A 12907-nucleotide genomic window follows, 5' to 3' on the forward strand; every position below is an offset into this window, starting at 1 on the left:
TCATTAGAATCCATATGGCCAAAAACCTTTTATGGGGTAATTAATTAGAGTTCCCCAACTTGAACAACAATTGAAATCACCTTTTTGCATGGGTAGTACTGATGTCTCTTTTCTTCTTCTTTTTTACCGGGGTTAACGCATTACCAGAACATCATAAAGAGACGTTTAATGGCTCAATCGAACGGAAAATAAAATTGCTACTGCCCGTTTTAAGTGACCAAAAAGATTGGTGGGTATCTTGCTTCCTCCCCAAAAAACCCTCTTCCTCAAAGTCGTCCAATCAAAGTTTCGAGATAGCCATTTTTCTAGCATAGTTGAAAAGTCCATTCAGCATAGTTTTCAGCATAGTTGAAAATAGAAATAAAATATGTCATGGCAGTGTTGCTTATACATTAATTTTAAATTAAAAACAGGCAAAGATTAATTAAAAATAAAACTTTCATCATGGTCAAAAACCTAATACCGAATAATTACAGTTTCCCAGCTTAAACATCAGCAAAAATAGCTTTTTTGCATTTATGTCCCTTTTTTCTACTAGGGCTAGGGGATGAACAGAAAATCATATTTTACCCTTTAGCAGGACTGTTGTTGAACAACTTAGACAGGTGGGATGTGGACAAATGCTACCAGGAGATATTTTTCGGTTATTTTAAGTGTATTATCTCATTTTTCGGTAGAAGATTTATTTATTTGAATAAATCAACATAACAAAAAAACATATACCCCCAACAGAGAGCAAAGCTCGTAAAATTGGGTATTAATAATAAAAAAAAAAAAAAAAAAAAAAAAAAAAAAAAACATTTTCTCATCATAACAAAAGAGAGAAAGAAAAAAAAACCTGGTTAAAGAAAAAAACAAAAAACATAACAAACATAAAGAAAACAAACGCTGGACAAGTGGGGCATGGAAGGCTATCCCAACATGGGTAACAAATAAAAAAAAAAAAAATAATAATAATAATAATAAAAAAATTTCTATTCCACCATCACAGGTCAATACATAATTTTAATATTTTCTTCCTTAGAACTGATATTTGCCGAAATGACTCAATTTGAATTCTATCTTTCAGCCTATATTTATTTGAAATAAATGGTATTTGGTATCTAATTGAAAATCTAGATCTTTCACAATTAACAAAGGGAATTCGATATGTTCCAGAACACCTAAGAGCCGAAGGAGTTGGCAGAATCAACAGAGATTTTTCATAAAAATAACTACTGAGATCTTGTATTTTAAAATGCCATATTGATATATTAAGTTCTCTTATATGTTTCAGATCTAATAAATTCAAGAAAAGAAATAATGTTTCAGTTTCCGATGCATCTCTAAGTTTTGATGGACGATGTAAAAAATTTCCAAGTATTCTCACTGCTTTATTTTGAAGGATCTGTAGGGGTTTTATATGCGTCCAAAAAGTATTTAAATAAATAATTGTGCAATAATTTAAATAAGGAGCAATCAAAGAATGATAAATTATTTTTAAAATTGAAAATGGAAAAACATGTTGCAAACGATACATAGACCCAATATTTTGCGAAAGTTTCACCCTTAAATGATCAATATGAGTTTGAAATGACAAAAGGGGATCAATAAAAACTCCTAAATAACGATATGATTGAACTCTACGTATTTTATGCTCACAAACTTGAAGCTCCTGACATGAAATTTTTTTAGTAGCACGTTTTGAATGACCAAAAAGCATAAATTCAGTCTTCTTAAAATTCGGTACTAAATAATTAGATACAAACCATCGATTAACTGAACTAACAGTGTTAAACAGATTTTGAATCAATGTAGATTAATCCTTCGCTTTAACAGAAACAGCTGTGTCATCTGCAAATAAAATTGCAAGACCATTATTTCCATGCAAACATCGTGGGAGATCATTAATATACATCAAAAATAAAAGGGGACCTAATACCGATCCTTGTGGGACACCAATATCTTCAAGATCATTTAAACTAGACAAATGTCCATCAACATCTACCACGATTTTACGTCCATAAAGGTATGATCTTATTATATCTAGTCCTTTCCCTCTTATACCGGAATTTTCCATTTTATCAAAAAGAATTTCATGGTTTAAAGTGTCAAATGCTTTTTTAACATCATAAAAAACAGTAGATACATGATAATTACTATCTAAGCAGTCATTTATTTCTAATACAAGAGCTTCAACTGCTTGTTCCGTCGAATGGCCTGCCCTAAATCCAAACTGATGTTTGGTAAAAAAATTTATTTTATCTAGATAATTAGTAATCCTTCCTTTTAAAATTTTTTCCAATACTTTAGACAATGGTGATAAAATTGCAATAGGACGATAATTATTTGTATCAGATTTATCTCCTTTTTTATGCAATGGTATTACACGTGCAATTTTCCATCTTTTAGGAAATGTACCTGAGAAAATACATAAATTTAAAATATGAAGCAATGGTTCAAAAATTTCACCTGCAATATTTTTTAGCAAATTAGTTGAAAGTTCATCATATCCCAATGAATTACCATTTTTTAAATTCTTAATGACCTTTTGAAATTCTGCAAAAGTAACCGGGGCCACAAATATGCTCGTATCTTCAGTGGGCGGTAGATATTTTTTATGCGACCTTGGGGAAGAAAGGTCAACTTCTCCTGAAACAACAGATGATCCAATACTAGCAAAATATTCACTAAGCTTCTTAGCAACAGCTTGTGGTCCTCTAAATTCTTTACCATTAATATCAAATAACACTTCAGGGTGTAACAACTTTTTATTTCTTCCAATTTTATCTTTAATCAAACTCCACGTTTTTCTAGGGGAATCTGAATTTCGAAAAGAATTTTCATAATAAAGTCTTTCACTTACTCTAAGGATCCTTACCAGCATATTCTTATAATTTTTAAAACGTGTTATATTTATTTCCGTGGGATATTTTATTCTAATTTTATATAAACGATTTTTCTCATTAATAGATCTCAAAAGTGATTCATTTATCCAAGGTTTTTTTGGGGTAAGTTTCTTTCCTCTTGGGCTTTTATATGGGCAAAAAAGATCAAGCTTTTCATTCATAATATAATAAAATTTATCTAATGATTGGTTCGGATCCTTCTCATCAATTACAGGACTCCAATCAACATCACCAAGCCCTTCTTTTAACCTTAACACATTTTTATGTGAAAAATCTCAACGCTTGGTTTGATTTTTTTTATTATGCGGAAAATTTATAAGAAAATCAGACATAATTATACAGTGGTCAGATGAATCATCAGGAATAATAAATGTATTAACAGCACTATAACGTGAAAAAATATTATCAATAAGTGAAAATGATGTATCAGCTATTCTAGAGGGCACAAAACATACGGGGTTTAGTCCATAAGATAGTGGGCCCTCCAAAAACTGCAAAATATTTCTATCTATTCTATTCTGATCTGCAGATAGGAGTTTCATTAAATCAATATTAAAATCACCCATAACTAAATAAGGAGTATTAAGACTAGCTAATTTATCCAACATACTTTCAAAATGATTTTTAAATTCTATCTGGCTGGATGACGGAGTACGGTAAATAACTGCAATTAAAAGCTTCCGATTATTTGGAAAAGAGCATTCAACAACACAAGATCCAAAAATCATTTCAATATTCATTGGCAAAAAATCAATCCTTATACGTGCTGGTATGCAATTTTTAATCAAAACACCTAGACCCCCTTGTTTTTGTCTTTTCCGACCGATGTGAAAAAATTGGTAATCTTTTACATGTATATTTTCAATTGAAAAATCATCTAAAAAAGTTTCACATAGGCCTAATATATCTGTATCTGAATCCGACAAAAAAATTTCAATCACATCCTGCGCAGTCCTCCAACCCCGGCAATTCCAAAACGACATCCTACTTGTATTTACATTTTTTCTTACCAGCTCATTCATAAATATATATTGATTTTTTGGGATATTAAAATTACTAGACGTATCTTCATCATCACCAGCTACAATAGTTTGAAAAATTGACTGAAATGAAAGAGAATTCCGCTCAAATTCTTTTAACCTTGATGATGGAATTTCACGATTATCTCTATCCATTATCAAATATTAACCCCACGTTAAGAGAAACCACACCATGTCCTAAAACACCAGCAAATAATAATAAAAAATAACAATTAAAAAAACAAAACAAAAAAAAAGTAATCTCCATTCCAAGTCGTTTTCCCTCAGTACGATTAATCTGCGCAACTTTTAATTTAGAAACATAAACATCTTCATAAAAGCCAAAAAATATAATAACTGTTTCCAAGCCGAGCATAACTGAAAGCCAAGACCAATCCATAAGAAATCCAATCACAACCCGGTACGCTCAACACCGCGCTATACATTATACACCATTAATACTTTTTCTCATTTTGTTTTTTTTTACATTATTCCATCCACAACATCTTTTTTAAAAAAAGAAGATAAAAAAACACGAGACAACATTACTTCATACCAATATGCTATCACAAAAAAAACAAAGAAGTAAAAGCACAACAAAATAATAACTCAAAACCATATTAAACTAAAATAATTAATATAAATATAAATATGACAACCCGCCTAGCATTGCATAGGCCTACCTCGAGGATTTATCGGCACTGACAATTCAGGAATCACGTCATTCACGGAGAAAGAAACACGCAGGCCATTTGGCCGATCAAAACAAAGGAGAGGTAGAACCGATTTTGTTACCCATGCTTGAATACCACAATCAGCAAGCTTTGATCTTTTTTCAATCAGCCGTTTTCTAATATCTCTCACTGCCTTTGGAGGATCATCACTAAGATAAATATTTTTATGACCGCAAGCAGTATTTCCTTTAAGTTTTTTAATCTGTTTCAGAATCGTTATTTTTTCTTCTTTAGACAGAACAGTAACTTTAAAAAATCTGCGCTCCTTTTTTAATTATGTAACAGCAAATTATTGGGTCTCGTTTACACCAAGTCCTTATTCACAAACAGTTTTGAAAATAGCTTTAGCTTCCTCTTTATTATCGCAAGGTACATTCCAAACCACTATATTTTTCTCATTCATTCTATACTCGCAATGCATTAACCGATTTTTCAACTGATTATTTTCTTCACGGAGAACCACTGACTCAGCTGTAACAACACTAATCTGTGATTTTACATTTATTATTTCATTCTCAGTAGCCGCCACATGGGTCTGGATCGTCAAAAATTGCTGCGATTGGCCAGATAGCGCTTCCTCAAGCGATTTGACCCGGGTTTCCAGAGATTTGAACTGGTCCGTGATACCGTCAAGCTTTTTTCCATTGTCTTTTACTATAGTTAGAATTTCAGAAAAGCTCCGAGCCAGCGTCGAAATTGACAAAGTTTCTCCCTCCTTAGGTGAAGATGACGAATAATCATTTTCATCCTCTTCGAATGAGACTTCTTTACGGTTTCTTTTATTTCGCCCCATGAATAAGCAGCAATTAAAAAAATGGACAAATAGTCTTACCTCAGCCGGAAACGATTGTTTATCCACGATGTTGCTAGCGTGCAGTGCTTTTAGCCGTTTGGCACGGCAAACACCTTTTCCAACGTCAGTAATCAAAGGCTCTGTTTATAATGACTCAAATCCTCCTCTTTTACTCCATGCAATTCTTCAGTTCAAAGCAATAATCACACACCAAAAAATTTTCTTTCATCAATTCAAAACATTAATCTCACAAGCTATTTCACTCTTCAGCCAAAACTACCGCAGGCACGGAGCGCCTAAGGTGTTACTCGTTCGGGGAATGAATCATGACTGAATCTTAGGTACTTGTCTAGAATATTGGTACACACGCGAGAAATAAAGTTTCGTTAATGCTAATGAAATAAAACAAAATAGGATGAAAATAAAAGAGTTTAAAAACAAATTTGAGTTATATATTTGCAACATAGGGGGGCGGGGGGATAAAGCATAGCACATATTAAATACGTAGCCTAATCTAACCAAAAGTAACCTAGCTTCCTTTTAGTCCTCCTAAACCCTAAAAAACTGAAGTTTAAATCTTTTTCACGGAATGAGCAACACCTCACTAACCTGTTTATCAATAGCGGCTTTGAGATTTCGATGCGGTCTTTCTTTCGAGTGTACTCAGATTCCAGACAAGTACCCAGTTTTCTATTTACATTCGTTGTTTGATGACATCCTCTTTGAAAAAAATCATAGTTCTCTACTGGCGTTCATGTGGGCATCCTCGAAAATGTATTTTAAAAAAGACTGCATTCAAATGCTTACCCACTTGTTGCAGTTTACGAAAACTTTGAGGAGATAGGGGGATTATTTTTTCAAATAGAGGGCGTGGTGGCCGAATTCGACATTCTATGAAATTAAAAAAGGGATAATTTCAACAACAAAAAAACACGGTCCAATAAAGATGTTTACAAAAATTTATTCGAAGGACCAAATAGACTAAGAAAATACACACCCCACCACCCTTATTGACGCCACTGTGTTTTCAACACTTGAGGTGGAGATCGGGGAGGGGTACTTGCTCAATGGCTATAGTATAAAATCTAATCAACCTGGTTTGTTGCAATGCCTCTTTTATACAATTGTGCTTCACAGTCTCCAAACTCTTCAAACACTTTATTTCACAATTCTGTTTATTTTGTCATAGCCAGTGTGGTCTTATGAATTACTTAAAATTATCGTAAATGATCCAACGTTTTGGACGCATTCACATTGTTACTTTGAGAAAATGAAAACCTTTATAAAATTGTTTAACTAATCATTTTCTTTGATTTGCGACGTGGGAAAACCGCTCTAGAATTTGCAGTATCGACATTTTTGGGGTTATGGCCAAGAAAGAACATTTTTGTGTGTTCAGCAGGTTATTTGTAATTGTTTTAGCTCTTAGAAACATTATTTCACTGTATTTTGTCCTTGCTTATGAAACTTTACTATTTCCCTAACTAATGTTACACAGTCTAGACTGAATCAGTGTTTTGTAGTGGATTTGTTATGATGAAAACAAAAGAGGACTAAAACTTCGTATATTCTACCCTCAATTCCGCAAGAAAATCTTTGGTATTTGCACAAGTAAGTTACTTTTTACATTTTTAAACCCGAAGGCCTAGTTTAAGACAACCACTTAAACCGGGGGGGGGGGCATGTCTAGACAGACCCTTGAGCTTTGTAGGGCAGGCTATAAATTGCAGTTTAGGGGGTTTTCACTAATACATAAATTGAGCAAAGTTATTGGTGAGGGTAAGAGAGTGATAAATAGACCTAGACTATTAACACTCAGTAACAGATGGTCTAGGCCCATGCCTAATTAGTAATGCTTAGAGATGGACACCATTTGAAGGAGAAATTATAACTTCCATAAACTACTCTAGAGCTCTGTAAAATAATCTGCTTAGGTCTACTTTTATTATTGCTAAACGTTGCTATGCTTCACTTTTCAGCCCCTCCCTCCTATCATGTCCAAGTTAAGGCCTTTTTCCTTGTCATTTCAAAGAACCTGACCAGAGTCGTATGCAGCATTTGAGGTGTATTTTTTTATTTATTTCCTTTTTTATTGTACTTTATTTGTGTCTATTACAGTGATACTTTGGTTAGTTGTATAATTTAGTAAATGTTCACTGGTTGCGTTTTTCAAGTATATTTGTGCTTTGTTCGTAACCGATCATCAAGCCGGCATGAATTATTTTTAGGAAAGTTAGTGAATCCTTTTGTTGAATTCTGAGGGTCAACCGAAGTCTACCGATGCTATATGAATGTTGGGTTTTGTTTCCGCAATTTCTTCTTTTCCTCTCTTGTAAGTTTGGCATACTTTTTGGTACACCCTTAAAAACGTAATGACTGTTAGTCAATTAAAAAAAAAAAAAAAAAAAAAAAAACTGTCATGCAGATATTATTTACCAATATTTTCAGTCCTACCAGCATGGCCATCTTTCAGATTTAATTCTATTTAGGGGTTTTTATAAAGACTATTCTCGTCAAAGAAGCGCGGAAAATTAGAGACTATTTTCTATAAAAACTATAGTCTAAATTATATACAAAAAAAAGTAAGGGTCAGTGAAGATAATTGAACGTCCATCCCAAGGCAATTGGAGACTTCAAATAGCTTTATCTTCAGCAACTTAACATTGAAAAATAGGTACTAAAGACTAATGGCGCCACTAACCATCTACTGGCTGGCAACTTCATTTAGGGAGAAGAATATTTCGACGAAGACGGGACGATTGTGTAATCTGCAATAATATGGCGTTGAAGCTGAAGTTTTTTAAGACAGAAATAATTAATCAGCAATTTTATTTTCAGTAAATAGTTTTTGTCATAATACGGTGAACATAAATTAAGTCTCCATAAGCCTGAAGCCCTTTTACAGTTGCCTCTTATTTCATTCTTCCAATTTTGTTTAACAATAATCTTACCATTTTATAATAACTCAACCCCCTAAATTCATAATAGCAAACTCAACCCCCTAATAGCAAAGGCAGTGGGAGAACGCAAAATCAATTGTGGCAGTATAACTCTCCTAGACTTAGATTATGCTGACGATTTAAGCCTCCTACATGAAAATGTTAGCAAAAGCAATGAAACATTCGTGGTTTTGAGACTTCAGGGCACATAACTCGATTTTAAACTTACAGTTAAGAAAACTAAGAGATGTTGATTCGTAACGAGAAAATCGATCAAGCGAACAGCTTCATTTATCAAAGAAATATCGTTATTAAAGACGTTGGGCGGAGTAAAATTTTTAAAATTGGCCGAGGCATAGGGTCTTTTTTCGCAGTTGAAAAAGTTTGGAAAAATAGGAATATAAATCTAAAAACCAATAATATTAAATTTATATTGAATATTATATTGGGTATTGAATAATTGAATTTTGGAATAGAATATTGAACATTGAAAGCTAAACTATTGACAGGGGTGAAAAATGGTTCTGAAATGTAGGCGCTCTGACAGACGGCGGGATATTTGCTAGATGTTTTCCAAAGATATTACCTAGGGATTATATTGGGTACCCAATTGACTGACAGTATCTAAACCAGTAAGCTGTACATTATGTGGGTCAATCCCGCTTTCTAGTGCTATAATAAGAGAAAGGTCGATATTGCTAGGAAACGTTCTGTGGATTAAGCATGACATATTGCCAAAGATAGTCCTTGTCAGCCAACTGTTTTGGGATAAGCGAAAATCAGGCTCCCAAATGGGGTGGAGCACGTCATAAGAAAAGAATTAAGGGAAATGGGAACTTCTTGGGAAGGTGTGAAGAGAAAGGCTTTAGATAGATTGGGATCCAGGACTTGGTGTAACAATTCAGGCAACTTGGTACGTCAATGATTTGTTAGTAGTAGAAAGAAAGATCTTAAGCCGAACTGACCAGCCATGACAAAAAACCAACAAAGAGAAAAATCTAAATGAAAAAAGAAAAAACAACAAACGAGACTGCGGCCAGTGTAGAGAAAAGAAACGAAAAATGTAAAACAACGCGGATATTTCGCCTGTATCCAAAAAAAGTGTCTTCAGCACAAAAGAAACAAGATAAAAAAAAAACAAGCTAAAACTAAAAAACCAATAAAACCAACAACAACAAAAATATACAATTGGCGCAAACCGATCCACGTAGGGAAAAGATGCTATTATAGAGTTACTTCAGTAAGAACACCAGAGTAACTGAGGAAAAATGAAAAAACAACAAGAAATTAGTTTGAAATTAGTTTAATTATTCTGTTACGAAATAATCCTTTTATTGGCTATCATTGAAGCAAATCGTTTTGTTCTAGAAGGTAAAATAGTCCCCTGGTGATTATTTAAAATCTTAACTCCCTTATTGACTGTTGATTATCATAAATCGGGTCCATATTTAATCTACCTGTGTCCTTATTTATCGACCGGTTAGCAAATATATGTTTTTTTTAATTTCAATGGCTTCTCTTGCCCATTATGTGTACCCCTTATCATTAGAAAAATTTAAGGCGTCGTCAAATTTTACAAAGTGATCTGGTTGAAACCAAATATTTTATGCTAAAGCTGAAACAAAAGTTTCCGGAGGCTTGCTTAATTGTAGGTTTTTTTTTTATTGAATTTCGATGTTCAATAAATATTTCAACAAATTGTTTTTGAGTCCTGCCAATATAGAACTTCCCACAAGGACAGGAACACAAGAACACGTTAAAACTTAAAACGAACAGAAATTATTCCGTATATGAAAGGGGCTGTCCCCTCCTCAACGCCTCGCTCTTTACGCTAAAGTTTTTTATTGTTTAAAAAAATAGAGTTGTGAGAAAGTCAAACTTCATCGTAAAGTGCGAGCGGTGGAGGAGGGGACAGCCCCTTTCATATACGGAATAATTTCTGTTCGTTTTAAGTTTTAACGTCGTTCCTTACTCTTAGTTAAAAAAAAAATGTTTTTTTTATTTAATTTTTGAACGTTTTTGAATTAATGCAGGTTTTGATATTGGCTCACCGTACATGAATAATTAAAACAAAATGTTTATATTAATTTTACTTTTATTTGGTTAAATGGCTTTCTCGAAACTTGTTTAATTTATTTACGAACGTTTTTATTAGTAATAAATATACGTAACTTACGAATTACCTTACGTAACGAACTTCAATATTCATAGATTTTAGTAGGAATGACCCTTTGATATGAAACGAACACCATGCTGCCATCTACAATTTGGTCTAACGCTGACGGTACATAATTAATTCAAGGATTATCGATCCACGAACGGGTCAATGACCCCTTTTTAAGGTCGATTTATTTGTTGTTTTCAAGTGTATTGCCTCCGGGGCGAAGTTTGCACATGCGCATTAACGATGGTGGAAATGTATTAATCTATAACTCATGACGGGGCACCATTTATGGGCATAGAATACTGAACGAACACCGTGCTGCCATCTACAATTTAGTCTAACTCCGAACGGGACTCCATTTATTCATGGTTTATTAATGTGTAATGGATGATGTCAAGGTCGATTTATTTCTTGTTGTTGTTTGACCAGGTAAAGGACACTGGGGGTGATTTACATAATCACTAGGGGGAATGTATTGATTCAGGACTCGACTAGGGGAACTAAATTTCCAAGGTCAATTGATTTGTTATCGTTGTTCGTCCAGGTGTACGCTGGGGAGAATGTTTTGATCCAGTAATATGTAACAGGAAGTACATGCCTCGTTCTAAGCCGATCAGAGAGTCAATTACAACTACTTCTAAAACAAACGGACACTTGCTTACAAATGGTTTAACCCATTACATTGCAAATAACCCTTGAGATTTCATATATAACGGACATGCGTTGTGATTAAACATTCAGAAAGTTTCAAGACACAATGGATAAAACAACAAATATTGTTGATGAGCTAGAAGGCTTGACTACAGTGATTTACAATGTGAGTTCTGTTTAGTACATTTTCATTCTTTATTTTCAAAATAAAATTATTTTCCTTGGTCACCCTCCAGTATATTCAGGTAAATCCCCCCCTCCCCCTCTAATACAAACTCCACTATGCTATCTTTATAGTCGTTAGAATACTATAAAATATGCTCATTTTAACCATGTAAACCCCCCACTGTTTACGACTTTAATTCTTTCATTGGAAATAATTCTCTTTTTTCGATAAATTTTTGCTTTCTCTGTTTCTATCTAAATTGACAACTGGCTTCTGTCAGCTATTAATATGCCGATTCCATTTAAGCCGTCACCCTATCCTTTATCAGTTCCGTAAAAGATTTAAATAGGGTTAATTATCGCATCCTGTCAACAGTCATCCGGTATCTACGAAACCATGGGATTAAGCTTTTTGTAGGTTTCACAGAAAGACACTTTTTTCCAGTCAAAAGTTATGATAAATAGTTTCATATAGTATTGTTTTTCATTTTGAGTACTCAGTGTTTATATGGGGAGAGGGGGGAAGGGGCTGTGCCTCGCTTCTAGCAGCTTCGCTGCAAGGTGAAAATAAACTTTTCCCCCCCCCCCGTTAACCGCAAGGGGAATGGATTCATTGTATAGACATGTACACCCTTTGACTAGAAAACTAATAAAGTCATTCCTATATATATATAACCCTGACAAGTTTAGTGTTTGGTTAGCTTTTATTTATCCGCATATTTATCAGGTTGGCTATTTTGATATCTAGATTTTAAATCATTGGCTTAGATTTGATGCAGCTGCTGGCCCTAAGCAATAATAATAGGATTTTTTTCAATTTATTTTCTAAATGGTAAAAATACAATTTCTATGCTTTTCGGGTCAAATTTCTCACAAGTTGTGTATTTAATTTTTTCTCTAAATGGTAAAAATAGGATTGGCTTACTGACTGTCGCAAATTTTACCTTTTGCTTTGCTGAAAAGAGGGAGAGTGGGGCTTCTTTGAGACAAATGCTTTCTAGACAAAATTATGGCTAGGTTAGGTTGGGGGGGGGGGGGTACTAATTTTTTTTCTGTGAAAAAGGGGAAAATTATTTCAATACTAACTTTTTTCTCTTCTTTTAAGGACAATAATGAAGAATATATTGCCCCCCCCACCTCCACCTAAGAGGGCTAGGAAGGATGAGGCTATTCCTTTAAGGCCGTCAATTATCAAATACACTGGCCAATCCAACCCCCATTTCGGCTATTCAAGACCAACGCTGCCTGTGCAAGCTAAATCCTCAATGCAAGCCCCTGACCATCGAGCTGTCACTCAACCTGATGTCGCTGTCAGAAAGTTAAAAAGAGATTGGACGGCTGCACACACGATGGCAAGCCCCAGTGCTCCATCCCCTCAAGCCCGTGACATCGCTGCCCCACCTACACAAGGTCAGGAGGTTGCCCTCTAGCATGCGTTGCCTGGGCTTTCAGGCACTCAACTTTAGCCGGGATATAAAAATGTGAGCATTTTTTTTACCTAACTTATAGAAATATGCGAAAACAACAACAAACCCATTTTTCATCGCGCTGTAA

General features: G+C 34.2%; 1 protein-coding gene across 1 annotated transcript in view; it reads left to right on the plus strand.

The window, feature by feature from the left end:
* Positions 1 to 6902: 6902 nt before the first annotated feature.
* Positions 6903 to 12907, plus strand: part of LOC148948981 (uncharacterized) — a 121596-nt gene continuing 115591 nt past the window's right edge. The window contains exon 1 of the mRNA XM_089094160.1: positions 6903 to 7045. The gene's annotated coding sequence lies outside the window, so the exon portion shown is untranslated. The remainder of the gene's footprint in view (positions 7046 to 12907) is intronic.

The sequence above is a fragment of the Artemia sp. Qi Xiang Cuo genome, chromosome 9 (genome assembly GCF_049724085.1).
Source record: "Artemia sp. Qi Xiang Cuo chromosome 9, ASM4972408v1, whole genome shotgun sequence".
Taxonomy (NCBI): Eukaryota; Metazoa; Arthropoda; class Branchiopoda; order Anostraca; family Artemiidae; genus Artemia; species Artemia sp. Qi Xiang Cuo.